Source organism: Sinohyriopsis cumingii, chromosome 14 (genome assembly GCF_028554795.1).
Source record: "Sinohyriopsis cumingii isolate HCF-2022 chromosome 14, ASM2855479v2, whole genome shotgun sequence".
Lineage (NCBI taxonomy): Eukaryota > Metazoa > Mollusca > Bivalvia > Unionida > Unionidae > Sinohyriopsis > Sinohyriopsis cumingii.
In genome coordinates this window covers 54,604,228-54,627,063 of record NC_142974.1, presented here as the reverse complement: position 1 = coordinate 54,627,063, position 22,836 = coordinate 54,604,228, and the positions used below count along the sequence as shown (strand labels likewise).

At 37.7% G+C, this 22,836-nt stretch overlaps 1 long non-coding RNA gene across 3 annotated transcripts in view; it reads left to right on the top strand.

The window, feature by feature from the left end:
• The window catches only part of LOC149783840 (uncharacterized), a 46,625-nt gene that overhangs the window by 19,336 nt on the left and 4,453 nt on the right, over positions 1 to 22,836 (top strand). For 2 of the 3 annotated variants that reach the window (XR_016413690.1, XR_016413691.1), the window contains 2 exons: positions 9,468 to 9,621; positions 15,947 to 17,123. This is a non-coding gene — a long non-coding RNA (uncharacterized LOC149783840). Of the gene's footprint in view, positions 1 to 9,180; positions 9,622 to 15,946; positions 17,124 to 22,836 lie in introns of those variants that run through there. The other variant, XR_016413689.1, reaches the window with a different exon arrangement.

The following is a 22,836-nucleotide window of genomic DNA, read 5'->3' as shown; positions in this document are numbered from 1 at the left end:
TTATACAAATGAACCAAGAATTTCTGCCGCATCCTGTGCTCGTTAATTACGAGACATCTCGCGACGGCGTTGTTAGAAATTGTAGACTGAAGAAGCCGGTTGGATGGAAAAATAATCACGGATACTTGATGTTTGGTGCCGGAAAGAAGAAGTATTATGTTCATAGGGTGGTATTTGAAGCATTCAACGGATTAATCGAGGACGGTCTCGTTATTGATCATATTGATGGATGTCCTCAAAATAACAGACTGTGTAATCTGCAAGCCATCTCTCAGAGTGAAAATAGTAAAAAAGGCCAAACTGGTAAATGCTCAAAAAAAGCAAAAAGCGTAAAATCATTTGATACAACAACTCACGAGGAAAAAATATTTCAGTCGATGAATGAGGCAGGAAAATATTTCGATATTTGTAGAGCCTCAATACAATTTGTTGCAGAACGAGTATATCAAACAGCGATCTCAAAAAAGACGGGTCACAGAATTCGATTTTCATATATAACATCAAAGGGAGATAACTCGTTTTGTGATAGCGTCGCATGACAAGAGTTACGTCCCTTGAAGTCCAATTAATGTTGCGATTAATTAATCATTTTACGATGAAAACTAATGAAATACACGCTGTTATCTAACAGCTGTATTCTTTTTTTTAGTGTTTTATTTGAGTATTTGGTTTCATTTAAATGCCGTGAAACACCATTAATAAGTATTTAATGGTTTAACGATTCAAGGGAATTCAAATTAACACACACCTTGTGACTGACGCCGCTGTATTAGTCACCTTATATATAAGATGACTCGTTATAAGCCTGGGGCTTTCGAAAGCCAATTCAACTAATCAAAACTAACCCACGCTCTTGACCCGGGCGTGTGGTTGTCTTTTGTTCACAATCATGCAACCGGGTTAATTTAATTGGGTTGCTTTTGATTGGTTGAATTGGCCGTAGAGTTCCGCCCCGCCGTTTTATGTTTGTGCTGTCTTGTGCCGTCCCATCATCCATCAATCATTTCATTGTAAATATATTCATCCTTAATTAAGTACATGTAGTGATGTCCCCCAAGCATATCTTCTGGGCGGTCTACGATGACGTTTGTCACCCTAGGCCTCCCTCCCGGAGATGTATGCTTTGGGGTTCCAAGATGTGAATGTCCTTAATTAAGTATATGTATATGCCTGTAATCTGCCACAACACTCGAGTGGAGATTTACGGTATTGTACTGTCCATGTATGCCTGTAATCTGCCACAACACTCGAGTGGAGATTTGCGGTATTGTACTGTCCATGTATGCATGTAATCTGCCACAACACTCGAGTGGAGATTTACGGTATTGTACTGTCCATGTATGCCTGTAATCTGCCACAACACTCGAGTGGAGATTTACGGTATTGTACTGTCCATACAAAAAACGGGGTCAAAAATGACCCCCAATAATTTTATTAAACTTTAAACTTAAATTTTATTAAAATTTTTGATATTAGAAATAAGATGTTTATAAGAATATGGATTCCCAAGACATCAATAATATATTAACTGAAATTTCAAAATTAAAAAATCAAGGAATTGTATTATCTGATGGTCTCGACAGTGAAAAAATATTATCCGATTATGAGATTATTAACGAACAGTCGAAACGGGGGCGTTTTACCCTGGCCCGCGAGTACTTTTTTATAAAACGATTACAACATACGATTAATGAGAACCTGTACCACAATGACGCAAATGCATTCATTGGACTATTCACTGCCGTTGAAATAATACGAAAAAAACTCGGACGTGTTTATGAACGACGCCGGGAGATTTCTAGTAAGATCAAAACCATTAGAAGGATTATAGACGAAAACTCCGTGGAGCCCCCGATGGTACACTCGGCGGAAAATTAGAAATTTGCGGAGCAATTTGCAATAATGGTAGGTGAATCACTTACTACTCGGCTAGCCAGAGAGCGACTAGCAGCGCTTAAAAAGTTTATACCGTTACGAGACAGAGTGAGAGAGAAACTTCAAACGCGACAACAAATGCAAACTGATTTTGCTGTTGGAAGTGAACAGTTATTTGCCCCGGTAACTAAAGCGACTAAGGATGTTACGCCGGCAACTGTACCCGTTCTTGGTGCACTTGAAAAGATAGCGGCAGAGACAAAACAAACAAAAAGGTCTTTAGAAACACTCCCTGCAAAAATAGCGGCTGCTACAACACGGAGGTCACCACCACTCGCTATAACCGAACCACAAGAACCTTATGTTACAATGGCCGACGAGGAAGAACTAGGCGCTACTGCGAAAGAACCAGAAGAAGAAATACCAGAAGAAGAAATACCGGAAGAAAAAGAGGGGAATATACCCCGTATTGTACTCAAGAAGAGCACAATAGATCAAATTAGAGACTTCAGCAACAGGGAAGAATTAATTAATTTTACTGCCAACAATTTTGCTAAGAGCATACGAGATAAGAAGCATATCAATAGCGGTTACGAGAAAAATATAAAGTCGTTAAAGGACTGGGCAAGAATAGTGTATTTAGCAAGTAAACATAAAGATGCATTACCACATCGTAGTAAATCCGATTACGACGCATTCCACAAGGAAGTTAAGAGTATAACACCAAAAAAAGGAAAAGGATACTCTGTTGGTAAAGAATCCTACGGCGTTACCTGTCCTAATAGTGTTCTCAGTGATATATCACGGCTGGAAGTACTAATCGGAGGAAAACGAGCCGGAAATAACTCTCCGGAAATAATCAATGAGGCCGCTGATATTTGCAAGCGGTTATTTGCAGGCGGTATTATGGACATTAATGCATATCGAATGCTCATAGACGAACTCGTGGATGATTAATTGGAAAACTGGTGTTTTTAATAAGGATGATCATACACTACAACCACGATAAACCAGTACTCGTCTACGTGGTAAACTCGCGATTGCCTGTTTACCGCGCGTACTATGGAGATGGTCTCGGTAGCACCATTGCGGGGTTATTTACAAGAATGGCTCCAAAAGTAGCGCCGTTAGCCAAACAATTAGGAATGAAGGCTATTGATGTTATTCGTGATAAGGGTATTAGTGCCATTGGAGATGTTGCCGGAAAGGCGCTTTCAGCCGCGCGGAACAAACTAATGTCATTGGTGAAATCCAAGAGATTCTCAAAAAGAAAACAGACGCCATCAACGACAGTGATGCCTGCAAATGTCAGTAAAGTAATAAATAACGCCGTGGAAGAAAAATTAGAGTCGTTGGCGACGACTCAGTCGTTGGCGACGACTCCGTCGTTGGCGACTTCGCCATCCGCCGATGCGGCAACCAACGCGCTCATGAACGCGATAGCGGGAAGTGGTCTACGACGAAAAAATCGCAATTGAAAACATCAACATGATAAATAATAGAATGTTTGCGCGAACCGCTGATCCCGCGTTTGATATGGACGCCCCAGTGCGCAGGGATGATTCTGTCCGTGATTATCAATTTTATTCTTATTATGCAGCGCAACCTGACCTACGATCGCGAATTGAACTTCAGGTCCAAGATACCAGTAAATACTTTCTGCCGTGTGAAGCGTTTATCGAAATCGAGGGAGAACTCGTGACAAATGCCGCCGATAATGCACCATACGCAGATGACCATCGTGTTCGAGTTGGCTTCGTCAACAACGGTATCATGGCGTTATTTGAGAGCGCCAGATATCTTATTGACGGGCGAGAAATTGAATCAATAGAACGCGAGGTTGATGTTGCAACGACGATAATTGGGTTAGCGAGATACTCGGATGATTATACAAGATCGGCGGGCCCATCTATGATGTTTGCGAAGGACACCACCGATAACGCTGATCATCTTCAGTACATCAACGTGCTGGTGGAAAGAGATACCGCAACTGACCCACAGGCTGAAGCAGCCAATCCAGATCGCAGAGCAAGACCAGGCGCTAATTTCAATATTATAAAAAGTCTTAACGATAATTACAATATGGGATTCGCAACACGAGTAGGGATGTTGCAAGGACCACGCCGACAGTTTTCATGCGCGATTCCACTCCATCACATATTTGGATTCTGCAGAAATGTCAGGAAGGTTATCTATGGGGCTAAGCATACAATCGCGCTGACGCGAAGGGGCGATGATAACAATGCAATATGGCGTGCTGCTGGCGTCGCTGCCGGTAAAGTCATTTTAACTAAAATGGCATTGTGGATGCCGGTGCTGACTCCATCAGTTACCACGGAAGCACGATTGTTAGCATTTATGGAACAGGGGGGAAAATCGTTGTTGAGTTGGCTAGCGGTAACAACTGATGCTAAAGAGGATAACGTCGCCGATACGTTTACATGGCACCTGGCATCAAAACAAGGTGTTTCAGCCCCGCGTCATATATTCATAGCGCTGCAGAATAGGGAACGATTGGGCAGTCAAGAACGCAGCCATATGATATTTGATCAATTAGGAGTCAGGGATGTTTCGCTGAGAATAAACGGACAACAGGAACCATCCGAGGATATACAGCTTAATTACGGCGACAACCATATCGCACGTGTGTATCATCGATTGCTGTCATATATGGGTCGTGATCAAAACGTCGACACTGGTTTGCAAATATCACAACTTGATTTTAAAAACCTGTATCCGATTTATTATTTTTCGCTGGAACATCTTGATTTAACGAGACAATCCGTCGTTGATATACACTTCCGAGCTCGTATAGCCCCGGGTGGTGTTAATTATAGAGCGGTTGCTGTCATTCTCAGCGATAAATCAATGCTGCTAGAAGGCGTTGGTGGACGAATGAGAATCGTTGATGCGCCAGTGGAAAACATGTAATTGAAAGCACAAAACGCGTTTACAATAAATGTCGTATAGTGTCGTCAGTGTAGAGTTGACTGATGGTCAAGTCAAGAAATTACGATCAAAGTCAGCTAAACAATGCGGAACCACAATAACGCTGAAGCCGTCACAGATGGCAGGTGGTAATCATAAGATATCGTTGACGGCGCGTCAAATAAAACATTTCAATGATGCGATGAAGAATAAAAAGGGTGTTCAAATAGATTTTTCAGCCGCAGCAATTAAAAACATAGAAAAGACCGGTGGGATATTTCCGCTGTTAGCTGCGATTCCAGCGTTGATTGCCGCGGCCGCACCAGCAGTGGCTAAGGCGGCGGCGTTGGGGGCCGTTGGTACCGCGGCGGGAATGGCATTAAAGAAGGCAACCGGGAAAGGCTACAAAAAAAAACGACCCGTGGCCGGAAAGGGTCTAAGACTACCGGGGACCCCGTATTCATGGTACTCGGGAAAGGGTCTAAGACTACCGGGAACCGTTTATTAACGCAGGAGTCAATGACTCCCATGTCTAATTTTGATTTAATAGACGCCGCAAACGCGCTAGCGATAAAAAACTTCAGAGGTGTTTTTATGAGGGATCAATTACCGGCGGCCCCAAGGAATACTGAAACAGGCATAATTAACCTCGATGGGTCCTCCGGAGCGGGAACTCATTGGGTTGCGTACGCGATTGATCCGCGTGCAATCGTCTATTTTGATTCATACAGGTTAGCTCCGCCGAACGAGTTCATGCGGTATATCCGGGCGTGTTCAGCCCGGGCTTTTTATTCCACGCTGCCAACACAGCAGTTAAGCGACCCGCCGATATGCGGCCGTGAGGTATTGAACGTACTCGCGGCGATTTCATCATCGCGAAAACCACCTCATGTGGTTGTAAACGAATACACTAGTGGGGTCGTAGAGGCCCGGCGGGTTAATTAGAAACGCCGTTTTTTTTTTACAATAACGATGATTGATATCTGGGGACGACCGGTTTCGGCGCTGAAGGAATCCACGGAAACGCTCGCCGCCGATGACATAAAAAAACTAATCGAGAATGAAATCGCTGATACGTTGAATCTGACAAGTGTTGACCCGGGCGAAATAGTTGTATTTCAAGACCGCCAGGGTAAATTGAAATCCAGTAATGTGTCGCTGGATGACGTTTTAACACGACAGCGTGATGCCGCCGAGAACGCTATCGCGCTGTATACCAGCGACGGACGACTCAAACCGGGTGAATCCATCTTGACGATAAATGGAAAAATAAGTACACTTGGCGACAATTATATAACCATGTCAAATTCGTTAAAAGGTTTACGTAGTGAAATTAACTTGTATGAAGAACGGATCAGGTTGACGCTAACGCATTTCGCCGATGTGCAACACATTGTCGATAGTTTTTTTCGTGGACCCCCGACGGCAACCGAACCGAATTTTGTAATGATAAAAAATGCTATTTCGGATCTTATGACGCTGCCGGGCCAATTTACCTCGTTACGAAAAAATGTTAACAGGATCGATGACAACTTTGATAAATTCTTTGGTAAAAAAAATACCAAGCCGGACGAGATCACAATAACTATAAATGATATCACTGCGTATAGACAGGAAATAGAAACAATGAAAACTGATGTTGCAACGAACAAAAAGAGTGTAGACTCGCATGAACGGGAAATAGAAATAATCGGCGCTAATGTTGCAACGATCATAAATAATGTAGACTCGCATGGACGGAAAATAGAAACAATCAAAACTGATGTTACAACGATCATAAATAATATGGACACGCATACACAAGAAATAGGAACAATCAAAACTGATATTGAAGCGAGCAAAAAGAGTGTGGACGCGCATACACAGGAAATAGGAACAATCAAAACTGATGTTGAAGCGAACAAAAAAAATGTAGACGCGTATTGGCGGGGAATAGGATTAATCAAAACTGATGTTGCAGCGAACAAAAAAGGTATAGACGTGCATACATATGAAATAGAAACAATCATACTTGATGTTGCGGCGAACAAAAAAAGTATGACCGAGAATACACGGGAAATAGAAACAATCAAAACTAATGTTGTAACGATCATAAATAATGTAGACGCGCATGGACAGAGAATAGAAACAATTAACACTAATGCTATAGCGAGCAAAAAAAGTATAGACGTGCATGAAGGGGAAATAGAAGTACTCAAAATTAATGTTATAGCGAACAAAAAAAGTATAGACACGCATATACAGGAAATAAATACACTCATTACTAGGGTTGCAGCGAACAAAAAAGATGTGGACACGCATATACAGGAAATAGGAACGATTAAAACTGATGTTGAAGCGATTAAAGACGGACTACCGAGAGTAGCAGAGCAATTCGAAAAAATAAAAATCCCTCATGAGAACATCATCAACACAGTATACACAATTCGGCATGGATCATTCGATTGGACTCCTACACAGAATACAGTAAATATTACCGCAACTGTCAAGGGTATTTATCGATTGACACTGGTTTCAATGATGCAGTTTAATATATTATCGTCGAGTTCATCCGGGTTTAACAATACAATATCAACAATTATAGACAGGAACGCAACTGAACAGTTTACAATTTATGCCGTTGATAGAAATCTAGCCCGGGCAAACATTACATGGTATGTGGAATTTGCAGCGAATCTAAGTAATTAAAAACACTAGCTCTTTTAAAATAAAAATGACCACCAAGGAAATTGAATCAGAGGTATCACCGACGTCACATCAATATCGATTCGATACCGCAAAAGAATTTTCCGCGAACTTGAAAACGCTTTCCGAACAATACCGTGCAAAAATAAAAAAATACCGCCGAAAAATAACCGCCATCGACGCGGTCGTGTACTCGGTGTCGGGTATAGTAGCTGGCGCCGGTGTTATTTTATCCACGGTGACCACGATAGCCCCGATCGCTGTTCCAATCGCTGTCTCCGCAATGACAACAGTTGCTGGAGTTGCCAACGCAATCACTAGGAAGATATCATCGTGTTTTCAGAAAAAACTCAACGAGTATACAGTAAAACATCAAATAGTATCCGACGCATACTCGAAATTATCCGGGTTGATCTCGTTATCGATTGATAATTTGTTCGTATCCGATGTTGAATTCTCCACGATGGTCCAGTTATATAGCTCCGCGATGTCAAAAATCGAGGATTTTCAACTGGAAGCCGAAACCACCTGGTTGTTAAAATTAGACACTAAAAACAACGAATAATAATAATGTCGCTGAACCCCGAAGGGTTTCAATTACTTCAGCGGATCGCGGAGAACACCACTCCGGTACAAACAAATATGATATCAATAACGTCAACGAAACCCGAATTCAGTGTGAACTTCCCGTCGCCGGTTCCAGTGAAGGAAATAGCGCTGGCAAAATTGCGAGTATATCACAGTTGGCCTAATATTCGAGCGGACGCATTTAACGGACAACAACCTAATAACTCGCTGGTTTTTGCACGGACAAATAAACCCGATGGGACCCCAGACTGGGAGGAGGTTACAATACCAACTGGGTCATACCAAATAGAGCAAATCAATAAAGAATTTCAACGCAGGATAAAATTGATCACAGGAAAGGAATCAAAAATCGCTATTACGGTTCATGAACCGACGTTATCGTCGACGATTGAAATAAGCACACCGGGGTATATGGTTGATATTTATAACAGTTCAATAAGAACCATACTAGGATGGCCTGAGAATCCACCCGCGGACACCCCCCCATCAACTATCCTCAGACACGATAACGGAGATGGTGGTAGGCATATTGCTCCATACAACGTAAATATTGCATCGGTGATAGCGATTAATCTAGTGTGTGATGCTATCGAAGGAAGTTACCAGGTAGATACCAAGCAATCAAATCAGGCTCAACAGGGATATATCCTTTATTCGTTTTCACCAACAGCCCCTCCGGGATTTTTAATCGTTGAGAGTCCGATTAATCCGGTCTATATGCGATGCCATGATCGGTTTTTAACGAGAATTAATTTTAGAATTACCGATCAGTCAAATAACCTAATTGATCTGCAAGAGGAGGAGTTAGTGATCACTCTGTTTGTAAGATCATAAAGATTTTCATTGTAAATAACCACTTAGCAGCAGAGGGGGCAATGACATCGACGCGGTCGTCGACGTGCTTACCGGACGCTGACGACGCTGGGGATCGACGCGCAGAAGGTGTTAATTAAACCAAATGACGTTTGGACGATCCCCCAACGACGACGTCGTTTTTTTTTTTACCAGGCGCTGACGACACTAGATCGTTGAGTGCAGAAAGTAATAATTAAGCAAAATAACGATTGGACAAAATGTCCGATTCGCCCCCTCTGCTGCTGGTGTTGATTTTACAAAAGCAGGCATCCTTAATGCAGATGATTTTTTTCTTTCATGTAAAGGAACATAAATCTGCTGATTAAAGGAAAATGAAAAGAATAACAGTAAATATGGCACTTATGAATTGTTAACCAGTAGAGTGTCAATAATCCCTTCCAGTGACTCTTGTTTATTTAATATCAAGGTATAGGCATCTGCAAAAATTTAAAGACAAGAAGAAGAAGAATAATCACAATAAACATAGCACTTATTAATTTTTGCCACCATAAAACATTTCTCTCTTTTTCTAACAGGGTGTAACAGAAATGCTTTTAGAGAAGAAACAAAACCAAGACAGCTGAAGGATGAGGTTTGCTGTCTAGGAGGCACTACAGCCACTGCCATGGATGTTTTTGAGGTTATATTCAAGAAGCATTGAATGATGCAGTGGAAACGGCCACTTTAAAAGTAAGAGAACCAGGATAAAAGATTTTATTTTTCAGTTAATATTGCTGCAAATGTGAAACATTTTTCTCACCAGTTATCTGACTAGGATCATCTGTTATGTATGAAAAATGGAACAGTTGCATAATATTGAAAGGACCAAATATATATTGCATGTTTATTTATTCAGTTCCTGGGATGAGGAAGAATGAGGAATGATATATTTTTCTATAACACTTTTTGTATCTTAAAATATTTTTTCATATCCATTGAGAAAATATAACCATGCTACCTGTTGTCTTGTATATTTAGCATCAGTGCTAATATTGACAAATCAAGGGAGACAACTGCAAATACTTAGCAACATCATTTGGAATTTTAGTTGTGATTGAACAATAAAATGTATAGGGTTCCTGCACTTTGCTTGAAAACCCCAAATAACTGGACTCTTGAACATTAATAGCTCTGCTATTTTAATAAGTAAAATAAAATATTATGTTTTATATTAGATCTTTTATATGAGTAATGTGTTAAAATTCCATTTAAACCTATCCTCATCTGTTGTTTTGAATACAGTAATACCTCTTGCATTCGCGTTTCTGGATTCGCGAATTCACGGATTCGCAAAATTTTCATTGGAACCTAACTAACTGCTGGAAGGGTTGGAAGTAGCCAATCACACAGCAGGGTACCAGCTTACCTCGTTGCTGATTGGCTTGTAGCTCGGATGCTTTGTGTACGTACTGTCACTAGTACATGTATATGAGTGAAGCCGCGGTTCATCTTCCCGCATCTCAGTTCAACATGTGCGTATTCCGTACAAGTGTGATAAGTGTTTTCAGTGCATTTTTCCTTGGTTTTTACTTAATTCTAAAAACCCTCAAGATGCCTAAACATTCTGTGCATTCTAAGGTTCCTAGCAGTGTTCCTAAGCATCAGAAGAAGGTGATGACACTAGAGGAAAAAGTAAAAGTTTTAGATTTGTTGAAATCTGGTGAGACTGCTACAAGCGTAGGATGCCAATATGGCGTGAATGAAAACACTGTACGCTCTGTAAAGAGTAAAGAGGCCGAAATTAGAAAATTGGTCTCCAAGAGCTACCTGCATGAAGCAAAGCAGGTTGCGACCAAAACAGACCCATACATTGTTAAGATGGAATCTGCCCATTCATTATGGATTGAAGACTGCCGTAAAAAGGACATCCCCTTGCAGGGCAACGTGATTCGGGAGAAGGCTGTACTCTATTTTTACGTCAACCATTTATTTCTCTTTTTAAGGGTAATGTATTAAGCTAACTTTTAAATGAAATTAAAGTGCTTTGGGAGCATGATTTGGGTCATATTTAGGGTTTAAACCCTAGAAATAAGCATTTATTAGCATTTTTAGTGACTCATACCAAACATTCGCGATTCCTCCTGATCCGCGACTGGTTCTGGAACCTAACCTTGCGAATGTTTGAGGTATTACTGTATATGTTTATGTACATGCATCTGTGATTGTGTATGTAAATTGATTCATTCATTGTGACCATATGAAGGTATTTGTGTACATAACATTGATGTATGGAGACTGTTTGAGTATAGAGAGCTGTATTTGTGCACATATTTAATACTGGTGTATGGGGACCTTTTTAGAATGGGGAAGTATTTGTGTACATATAACACTGGTGAATGGGGACTGTTTGAGAATAGGGATGTATTTGTGGTGTATATAACATTGGTGTATGGGGACTGTTTCTTTTTACTACTGAAATGTTGGTTACTGTCTTGAGTCAAACTAGTGTTTGCTTTGTTTTCAGATTATCTGGTAGACACTATGAGTGTGTGTTACCAATTCTTGTAGCAGTTATTGATTAGGTACAGTATATACAGGTAGAGGAATGGGCACAAAACTTTGATTTGGAATCTCTCTAATTTTTACATACCTGCCAAAAGGCAGAGCATATATTGTCATTAAATCCATCTGTCGCCAGTTTGATATCTTCACAATAGTTTCAGTTGTCCTAAATCTAGTACAGTTATCATTCTTTGTGGATGGCTTCACTTGAAGCAAGGAAAAGCATTATTAAATTGAGGATAAAAAGGTCAAAGGTCAAGGTCCTTAACTGTAAAAGAAACTTGGTTTCTGCATAATAACTTGAGTTGTTGCCATGGTATCTCAATTGTATGGATATCAGACTCATCATCCAAGAGTAGCGAGTTTGATACCTGACCATGCCATCCCAGGTTGGCAGCCTGAGTTTGACCGTCAGACAGGCATTAGGCCAATATAATCTTAAAGCATCATTAAAACCAACAACATAAAGGATCCCTCATTGTTTACCAAACTTTATGGCTCACTTTTGTTTGGTGTAAGGAACAAAGCCGTTGATTTTGTATTCGAAAGGTAAAGGTCAGTGTCACTTCTCTGAATGAAGAAAAATGATTTCAGCATATTAACATTATTTCAATCGATCTTTATGAATGTTTTGCACTTGGGATAAAGAAAAAGGCTTTTGGGTTTGGGGCCTAAAGGTTATGTTCGCTGGCTGCAACAAAAAAAAATCTGTAGAATAACAATAGTTTTATATCTCAAGCTTTGGAAAGGGTTTCCACATAGGTTGACAATAAAGCCTGTTGATTTAGGGGACTGCTGCTTATAGATCAAAGCCACTCTAAAGAAGAAAGATTATTTCTGCATGGAGTGAGTGTGTGTGTGTGTGAGATTTAGATTTTTAATGTAGCTTTACCAATGCTTCAGTCATATCACTACAATGGCTGCATTGTGGCAGCTTATTGTGATATTTAGCACTGGGGCATCATGCTGCAGACATGTAGCATGATATCCAACCCAGTCACATTATCCTGACACCCGGCCAACTAGTCCAAACACTAACTTCTTAATGGTGAGAGCCAAGCAAGGCGGCTGTTAATACCATTTTCATAAGTGTTTGGTATGACTCGGCCGGGGATTGAACCCACAACCTCCCACATCTGAGGTGTATGCTCTAACCACTAGGCCACCAGAGTGGTCCCACTATATGATGGGAATATCCTCATACCTGATGAGGAAACATGCATATATTAGATGAGGACAGCATGAACATACTAGATGAGGCACACATACCAGATGATGTAAACATGGACATTCCAGATGAGGTAAACATGCACATTCTAGATGAGGGAAACATGGACATTCCAGATGAGGGAAACATGGACATTCCAGATGTGTGTGTGTGTGTGTGTGTGTGTGTGTGTGTGTGTGTGTGTGTGTATATATATATATATATATATATATATATACTAGAAGAGGTAAGCAACACATACTAGATGAGGGAAACATACACATACTAGATGATGGGAATATCCAGACACTAGATGAGAAAACATGCACTTATTAGATGAATACAGCATAAATATTTTAGATGAGGCAAACAGGCACATACCAGATGAGGCAAACATGCACATACTAGATGAGGGAAGTGGCACATACCAGATGTGGGAAACATGTGCATACTAGATGAGGGAAAAACATTCCTAAACTAGTTGAGGGAAGCAACACATACTAGATGAGGGAAACATGCACATACTTGATGAGGGAAAGCAATACATGCCAGATGAGGGACACATGCATATACTACATGAGGAAAACATGCACATACTGGATTATGGGGAATATCCACATACTAGATGAGGGAAACATGCACATATTTGATGAGGGAAGCAATACTTGCCAGATGAGGGAAACATGTACGTACTTGATGAGGGAAGCAATACATGCCAGATGAGGGAAACATGCATATACTGCGTGAGGAAAACATGAGTCATACACATACTGGATTTTTGGGAATATCCACATACTAGATGAGGAAATGCACATACTTGATGATGATGGGATGCACATTCTAGATAGGCAAACATGCACATTTTAGATGAGGGAAACAGGCACATACCAGATGAGCAAAGTAGCACATACTAGATAACAGACACATGCACATTCTAGATGAGGGATACATACACATAATAGATGAGGGAGGCAGCACATACTAGATGCAGGAAACATGCACATACTAGATGAGGGAAGCAGACAAGGAAAACATGCACATTCTAGATGATGAAAGCAATACATACCAGATGATGGAAACGTGCATATACTAGATTAGGGAATCATGCACATACTAGATGAGAGAATTATTCACCTTCTAGATCAGGGACACATACACATATTAGATGAGAGAAGGAGTACATACCAGATGAGGGAAACAAGCATATACTAGAAGAGGGAAGCAGTCATACCATAGGAAGGAAACATGGACATACTAGAGGAAGGAGGCAACACATACCTGATGAGGGAAACATACACATTCTAAATGAGGAAAACATGCACACACCAGATGAGTAAAGTGGCACATAACAGATGTAGGAAACATGCGCATACTGGATGAAGGAAACATACAGACACATCCATCATTGCTTACCAAACTTTGTGGCTGGCTTTTATTTGGTGTGAGGAAGAAAGCTGTTAATTTTGGAGTCAAAAGGTAAAGCTCAATGTCACTTCTCTGAATGAAGAAATATAATTTCCGCATATTAACATTATTTCAATCAATCTTTATAAATGTTTTGCACTAGGGATAAAGAAAAAGGCTTTCAGGTTTTGGGCCTAAAGGTTCACTGACTGCAACTATAATGATTTCTGTAGAATAACAATAGTCTTATATCTCAAGCTTTGGAAAGGGCTTGCACACAGGGTGACAATAAAACCTGTTGATTTGGGGGACTGCTGCTCATAGACCAAAGTCACTCTAAAGAGGAAAGATTATTTCTGCATGGAGTGTGTGTTTGTGTGATTTGGATTTTTATTGTAGCTTTAACAATTCTTCAGTCATAATCGCGACAGTGTCTGCAATGTGGCAGTTTATAGGGATGTCTAGCACTGGGGCATCATGCCACAGACATATAGCATGATGTCCCACCCAGTCACATTATCCTGACACCAGGCCGACCAATCTTCACACTAACCTCTTAATGCTGAGTGCCTAGCAAGCCAGCTGTGATACATTTTTGTAAGTCTTTGGTATAATTTGGCTAGGGTTTGAACCCATGACCTCCCGCATCCAAGACGGATGGTCTAACCACTAGACTACCGGAGCTGTCATATTTCTGGATGGAAATTTCAGTGATCAGTATAGAGCATTATTACACATGGGGCAGGCATATAGTATTAATGTTATACTAGTTTGTATTTTTTAAGTGTTATTTTCAAATTTTTATTTTTAAATGTAGTTTTTCATTGTAGATATGGCTGATCTAGAAATTTATAATGCATTTAAATCATTATCAGTGTACTTTTATGTCATAGTTTGATTTGATTATTAACTTTTAAATCAGTTATGAAAATTATGTTAGGTCTCTGTGTAAAGTAATGATCCAATTTTTTTTGCCCAATTCTGTCTGTCACATACATTTAATACATTTTGATACACATTATTTAGGACATTTCCTTTAGTTTTTAAATTGACATTGATTGTTAACTACATGGAAATCAGAAATTAAAAAATTTAAAAGGAAGATTTCTATCTGATTATCATTAAATGAAAGAGGGAAAGTTAGGCTTTAATTATGTCAAAGTTAGACTGATTAGAGCTTGATAGACCTTTGCACTGTGTTGGTTAGTTACACTATTCAAACATACACATTTTATTCATAAATGAATTTGTCAAATACACTGCATAAAATCTGATTTTCATATATCGGACAGGTTATTTAATATTATCCATTTTGCTTATGATATGAAAGAAAAGTAATTTATCCACCAAAAAACACAGTAAAATCAAAAAGAAATGTGCTCAGCTTTAAATGTAATTTATCTATTTTACCCTTTGGTCATAGCCTGGATGTGTCAGTCAACCATTACCATAGATTTGAATGGCGAATGCATTAATTCTGCTGTGAGCTAATTATGAATAATTATATAAGTAAGAGAGAAAGTCACTTTGAAGGACTATTAATTGTTTGATATTAATTGGTATCTGCACTCAGACCACAAGAAGAAGAATGTTAGCACTTATTAGTTGTTAGCCAGTAGAGCATCATACCCTTCTAGGGACTCCTGTTCATTTGATATTAAGGAATAGGTTTCTGCTAAATAAAAGACAAGAAGAAGAATCAGACAAAACACAATAAATATAGTACTTATTAACTGTCAAACAGTTGAATGTAAGTTCCAGCAAGGGACTCTTGTTTGTTTTATATTCATATTATGTACATGTATCTGTTATGTAAATGACATGAAAAATATTCACAATAAATAAGGCAGCTTTTAACTGATAACTGTTATAAAACATTTGTTTTTCTCTTTTTTCATATAGGGTGCAGTGAAAATGGTTTTAGAGACAAAAAAAGAACATCTAGATCATCTTTGAAGGATCAGTTTGTTCTCCAAGAGGCACCACTACCACTGCCATGCATGTTCCGGAGAAGGGGGGGACCCCAAGAGCAGCCATTTTAAAAACAAGTGAACTGGAATCACAGAAAAAAATTTCTCAGGGAATATGAAGAAAAGAAATCAGAAATCACATGTCTGCTAAATAAAAGAAAAGAAGAAAAATCAGAAGAATCACAATTAATACTCTTGTTTGTTTTATATTCATCAAAGTACATATATCTGTTACTTAAATGACATAAATAATATTCGCAATAAATAAGGCACCTTTTAATTGATAACTTTTAAAACTTTTGTTTTCTATTTTTTCATACAGGGTGCCGCGAAAATGGTTTTAGAGACAGAAAAAAGAACTTCTTGGCTATGTGATTAAATTTCTCAGGAAATATGAAGAAAAAAAATCAGAAATTATGAAACATTTTTATCTCTTCTTAAACTGATTATGACCATCTATTGTATAGAAAAATGGGACACAGGCATATTCTTTACCAAATATATATTGGATATTTAACTATTCAGTTCATGAGGACATAATATATATTGGATATTTAACTATTCAGTTCAAGAGGACATAATATATATTGGATATTTAACTATTCAGTTCAAGAGGACATAATATATATTGGATATTTAACTATTCAGTTCAAGAGGACATAATATATATTGGATATTTAACTATTTAGTTCATGAGGACATAATATAGAACATGTAAAAAGATACATCTCCAAGGATGTTTTATTTATCCTACAACAGCAGTCATTTATATCCATTGGAATAATGGAACTTTTATGCCTGTAACCTACTGTCTTGTAATTTTTGGATGAATAATCATTATTCCTGTTTAGAAAATTCTTTTATCTACATTACAGTCTACATCAGACTTCATTGTCAGAGAAGTCTACAATACAGTCAACATCAGACTTTGTTGTCAGGGAAGTCGACATTACAGTCAACATCAGACATCACTCTCATAAACTTTATATTACAGTCCATATCTGGCACTATATTGGGTGATCAAGGGAGACAAACTTTATTGTTCAATCAAGGGACATAACTGCTTTAGAAAACCCATCATTGTTCAACTTCAAAATCAATAGTCTTGAGTAAGACGTTTAGTTCCAAAGGAAATCATTCAATTAAAATTCATAGCTCTGCTAACGTGATATGTAAATAAAAATATTAAATATTTTGTTATTTTTTTATTTAAGAGGTATTATGATTATAAAATTCCCATTAAAATCAATTCATATCTGTTGTTTTAAATAATTTTATTTTTGTATGTATATTTGTGCATTTTGAGTGATTGTAGGGGGTGTTTGTATGTGTGTGTGTGTGTAAAATATGTTTAATATTGGTATATGTTGATTTTTTTCACAAATGAAATGATGGATATTCTGTCGAGTGTAACTAGTATTGTGTTGTTGACAGATAAAATTGTATAACTTCTTTTTAAGGTTTTCTGCTAGATATCTGACATAGCCTCCCATTATCATCTGTGTGTGTGTGTGTGTGTGTGTTTTAAAGAGTATGTGTAAAGTCAGAGACTATCCAGTAGTTACTTGATTATACAAACTCCACTGATGTGAGATTGAAGTTTAAGTTTTGTAGCACAGATGACAAATCTAGTTTAGCTTTTTCCAAGCAAACACAATTATATTATTATACAAAGGCTTAATAATATTTTAAGAACATTACATGCAGTAACTATTTCAATTATCAATTAAATATTACAGTAACCATGAAGGTCATTGAAAGAGCAATTAGGGCAGGTCATGTTAAAGGTCTTATGTCTCCAGGGTATGTCATGTTAAAGGCATTATGACACCTGTGTTTTGGTTTGAGTGAAACTCCTTGAAATAGGAAACAATGAAACACATATAAAAGGGCTTATATCTCCAGCTTTGATTGAGTTTGCAATCAGGGACAGCTTTTTCCATTATTAGCCTCACAAACATACAATAAAAAAGAAATGTTTTAACACAAAAATTCAGTTATCTGCATTTTAGATTTACATCAGTGTTTGGAATTCTATTGTTAAAACTGCACACAATGAAAATTGCACATGTGGAAACTATTTTGGGACATATACTGCTAGATCATCAGTTTCCTGGGATGGCCAGAAATTCCTACTCACATATGATATCTCAACTTTGGAGTTATGTAAATCTAGTTTAGGTAATGTTTTGAATTTTCCTCATGACTGCATTTTGGTCTAATTCATACAGATTTTATGAGTGAGAGACTATCACTAAATTTAGTAAAGCCTTATGTCTGATGTAAAAAAGGCACAAAATACATGTGATTAGGGAAATACAAAAATCTGTCTAAGTGGACACTACATATCAAGGACATATTGCACAACAAACACACATACATTAAATACACACAGATACATATATACATCAACACACATTCACACACAAATATATATATGTGAATTTTTCAGTTTTTTTACTTAAGTATCAGGTTTGTTATACCTTTTAAATATTATTAGTATTTAATTTAATTGTCCCACTCAGGAAATGTACATAATGTTGTTTTCTTAGCTTTAACTTACACTGAAGCTTATATTACATTAGAATTATTATATGTATAACATTACATCAATGTTATAAAAGAAAATAGCAACACGCCTATAAGTAATATTATTCTAATTCCTACTTATTAGTTGAGTGCAGTTTTGCAGGCTCAGCTTACATCTTATCTGTGGTACTGTTGGATAGGATCTATGGTACTGTTGGATAGTTGGATAGGATCTGTGGTACTGTTTGATAGGATCTCTAGTACTCTTTGATAGGATCTGTGGTACTGTTGGATAAGATCTGTGGTATTGTTGGATAGGATCTGTGGTACTTTTTGATAGGATCTGTAGTACCCTTGGATAGGCTCTATGGTATTGTTGGATAGGATCTGTGGAACTGTTGGATAGGATCTGTGGTATTGTTGGATAGGATCTAGCAAAGTATGCTTTGAGACATAGTAAAATTGACTTTATTTCATACATACTGTGGTCAACATCCCCTTATCTCCACCACAAACCCCATCTGAGTTTTCAGCAGTCATCTTGAAAATATTATCGCCATGTCTTCAGAATGGCTGGTCATATCAACATGGGGTTTTCAATAAAAGGCTTCTCATGATATCTTGTTAGCCTTCAATAATAATGGTGATCTGACATCCAATATGGCCACCACAGCATCCATCTTGAAAATCGTGTTATTGATACTCTGCATGAACATAAGTCACAATGATATGGACCTTTTATCAGAAGAGTTCTTATGATGTCTAGTTGGTCCAGAGCAAAAATAGTGCATTTGACAACCATTATATTATATCTAGTTGGACCAAAGTAAAAATAGTGCCAATTTGACAACCATTATATTATATCTAGTTGGACCAAAGTAAAAACAGTGCCAATTTGACAGCCATTATATGATTTCTAGTTGGTCCAAAGTAAAAATAGTGCCAATTTGACAGCCATTATATTATATCTAGTTAGTCCAAAGTAAAACTAGTGCCAATTTGACAGCAATTATATCTAGTTGGTCCAAAGAAAAATAGTGCCAATAGTAATAGGGGTATGTAGTGTTACCCTTGCCATCTGTCATACCTTGGTTAGGTTTTCATGCCCCACTACAACTGTAATAGGGGCATGTAGTGTTACCCTTGTTATTCTGTTATACCTTGGTTAGGTTGTGCTACTAAGTAAATTTTCAAGCACCATGATGGGTTATGCATGTTCTGTGACTACATGTTTTTTCCTGTTATGCCCAGACTAAAGGTACTATAGCAAAACAAAGCAGTCACTTTTACAGTACGATGCAGTAAGAATTTTAATGTAAGGTTTTTTAAGGGAATACAATTTATATAGCACATTTTGAGTGGGTTTTTTGAGAGACGAGGAAATTGCAGAATTAGAGAAGGCCAATTGGCAACACATACAATTACCTTCTCACAAAGTGAACACTGGTTAAAGGACTGCTTTGAGCAACGAGGCTTCCTGGCACAAAGACCTTCATTAACTCTGTGAAAGAACTTTGTCAGGGTACTGATTCATTGTACCACCCTGGAGCAAGTGGCACAGTCCTTCATACATTCACAGTAGTGTTCAAACTCCTACACAAAGAAAGATGACTGTTACTATTATGAATATTATTACAACATCCCTCTGGATTTTTCAGTCACCAAAACCTGTAGGAGTTGAATAGATACTTCAGTACTTCAGAGTGAACCAACCTCTCTTAGTTTTTATCAAAACAGCCAAAAATAGGTCAATGAAAAATGTGTGGTCATGAGAAAGATGATGATGAAAAAATTGCAGACTCAGGGAAATTAACAATTGTATAAAGCAGCTGCAATCATACTCTGTTTAATCATTGCGAATTCCAGAATGAATGACAATAGAATAAGTGAAGATTGGTTATGGATTAAAAGTAACAAAACTAACAAAAATGTTTTTTGTAGTCATGCATTTTAATGCTGTATCAGAAGTTTTTAAACCATAATTGGTATTAAGTGTTAGATGTACTTTCTGCTAATAATGAACAATGTGGTTTAAAATGTTGAAATCCTGTCCCATACCAGCAATTATTACTCCTGACATATTTGTGGATATTATATTTTACAGGATTTTACTATCTACTGGGATCTCAATTACATTTACTAAATTGCTACTTGAAAATACAGAAATCCTATAGGAATCTTCAAGAAATCCTATAGGGATCATAAAGGAATCTTATACTAATATATAAATTTCCTGGAATATTACTTCTAATTTGCATATAAATTACTTATAGGCTAACCATAGAAAATTATCACAGGAATCCTATCAATTTCCTATAGGAATTTAAATAGGATTCTTATAGAAATGTACTACAGTGTGGTGAAGGAGCTTGTCCATCCTTCCATCAGTCACAACTTCTCAGATTTTTATATAATAATAATAATAATAAAATTAATAATAATAATAATAATAATAGAATAAATTGGGTATTTTCTAAGCATAGGTAAATATAAGTTGTACTAAAGGTCTGAGTCTTAATCATCTAGATGGTAACCATGCCTCTATGAATATATCAAGCAGCCTAGTGACCAGGACTACTTCAAGATGCATTTGATTATAAGACTATGAGAGAGGGTTCTCACAGTTGTAGAGCATAAAATGTACAAGTAAAATCTTGAATTTTAACTGACACCATAATTTACTGTATAATGATTAAATAAACCATCATATAACATGGACATATACTGTGAACATGGAAGGTTGATTGATTGATTGTATTTCTGCAGCACACCAGTACTGTTAGGCTATTTAGCACCATATAAAAGGTTACATATAGGATTATGGAAGGTCACAATACATTGACAAGTTTTGCCAAAATGCTAAAATTTAAATTGTTTTGCATAATTTATACTCATTTAAAAGTAACATTATTAGTCAAATTGTCTGCAAAAGATATATGAATCTGTTAATTACCCAGAGCTCTGATGTAGGCAGGGGAGAGGGGAGGCTTCATTGCTTCTTGCATTTGGAGCCCCTCATGTGGGGTGATTGAAGGTCAAATGTGCAGAAGTGTCTCACCTAGCTTTATATACATGTATGCAGTCATTGCAAGAAGAAACATTAATGTGTGTTACAGAGTTTGCAATCTGACCCTAAGTTCACTGTCTTAGGGGTGGGAGGTGGGATTAGTAGCATGCAATCTTTATATGCAGTCATTGGGAAGAGCTACGGGATATGCAATTATGAGATATTTACTTTTTATGGTTTCAGTTGTATTAATGGTTTGATCTTGCATCTGGTTGGAGCTTGTTACCATTCTGGAAAACATTATATTTGATTCAGGTTTGATCAGCTTGGAATATTTGATTATATCTTGATCTCAGATGAGTTTCATAATGAGTGAGATCCAAGCATATAGATGAGATGGCTTTGTAATTGATTTCCTGTGCTAACTAGTGCACCTAGCAATAAGTCAGGTTATGGTAATATGTTTGCTGTATGTCAGTGATACCATTGTTTCTCCGTCAACATCTGGCATTCCAGATGATTGAGTGGTACCGGTAAATGGTGCTTGTCTTTATAGACCTCTATCTGTCTGTGTGCATCTTGGGTTGAATTTTTTTGGATATGTGAAAAAGCTAATGCCAGTAACTTCCTATGAGTTGGTGGTTCATTCCAAGGTATTCCTGGGTTCTTCTACCACTAAATGTACTAGCTGACATAAGTAGCATATCTTGTGCTGAAAAATGAGATTAAATCCCACAAAAGAAAAAAAGCTATCAACACTTGTTAGCTGCCACAATGGTGGCCATGTCTTTTAGTTCAGTTCAGTTTGAATATAGACTTGTATTGTCAATATCCCAGAATAGTACAAATGTGAGTGAGATCTTTGTATAATAATGATTTGATCTTGCTTTTAACTGATTGAACTCGTTACCACCTTGAATGCTATATTTCCAGTCAGATTGTTTTAATCAAACTTTTAATATAGGCTTCTTTAATACAGATCTCACATGAATTCAGTAAAAATCAGAAAAAGTAAACTCAGCATGATGTAAAATTAGGAAGATTGCTTATATATGATGTGTACATAAGCCTGGTTAGTGAAATGTTCATTTGTTGTGTAAGAAGTTGAATGATATCAGGTCTACTTGGGTCTCTTGTTACCACTATAGAGGCCAATTGTTTTCAACTTTTGATCAAACTTGGAATATAAGCTTATATTATTGGGACCTTACATAGATTCAAGCAGAAGTGAGATCCACACACAATGTGATAAAATTTTATTTGATTAGCTGAGCATTTTGCCACTC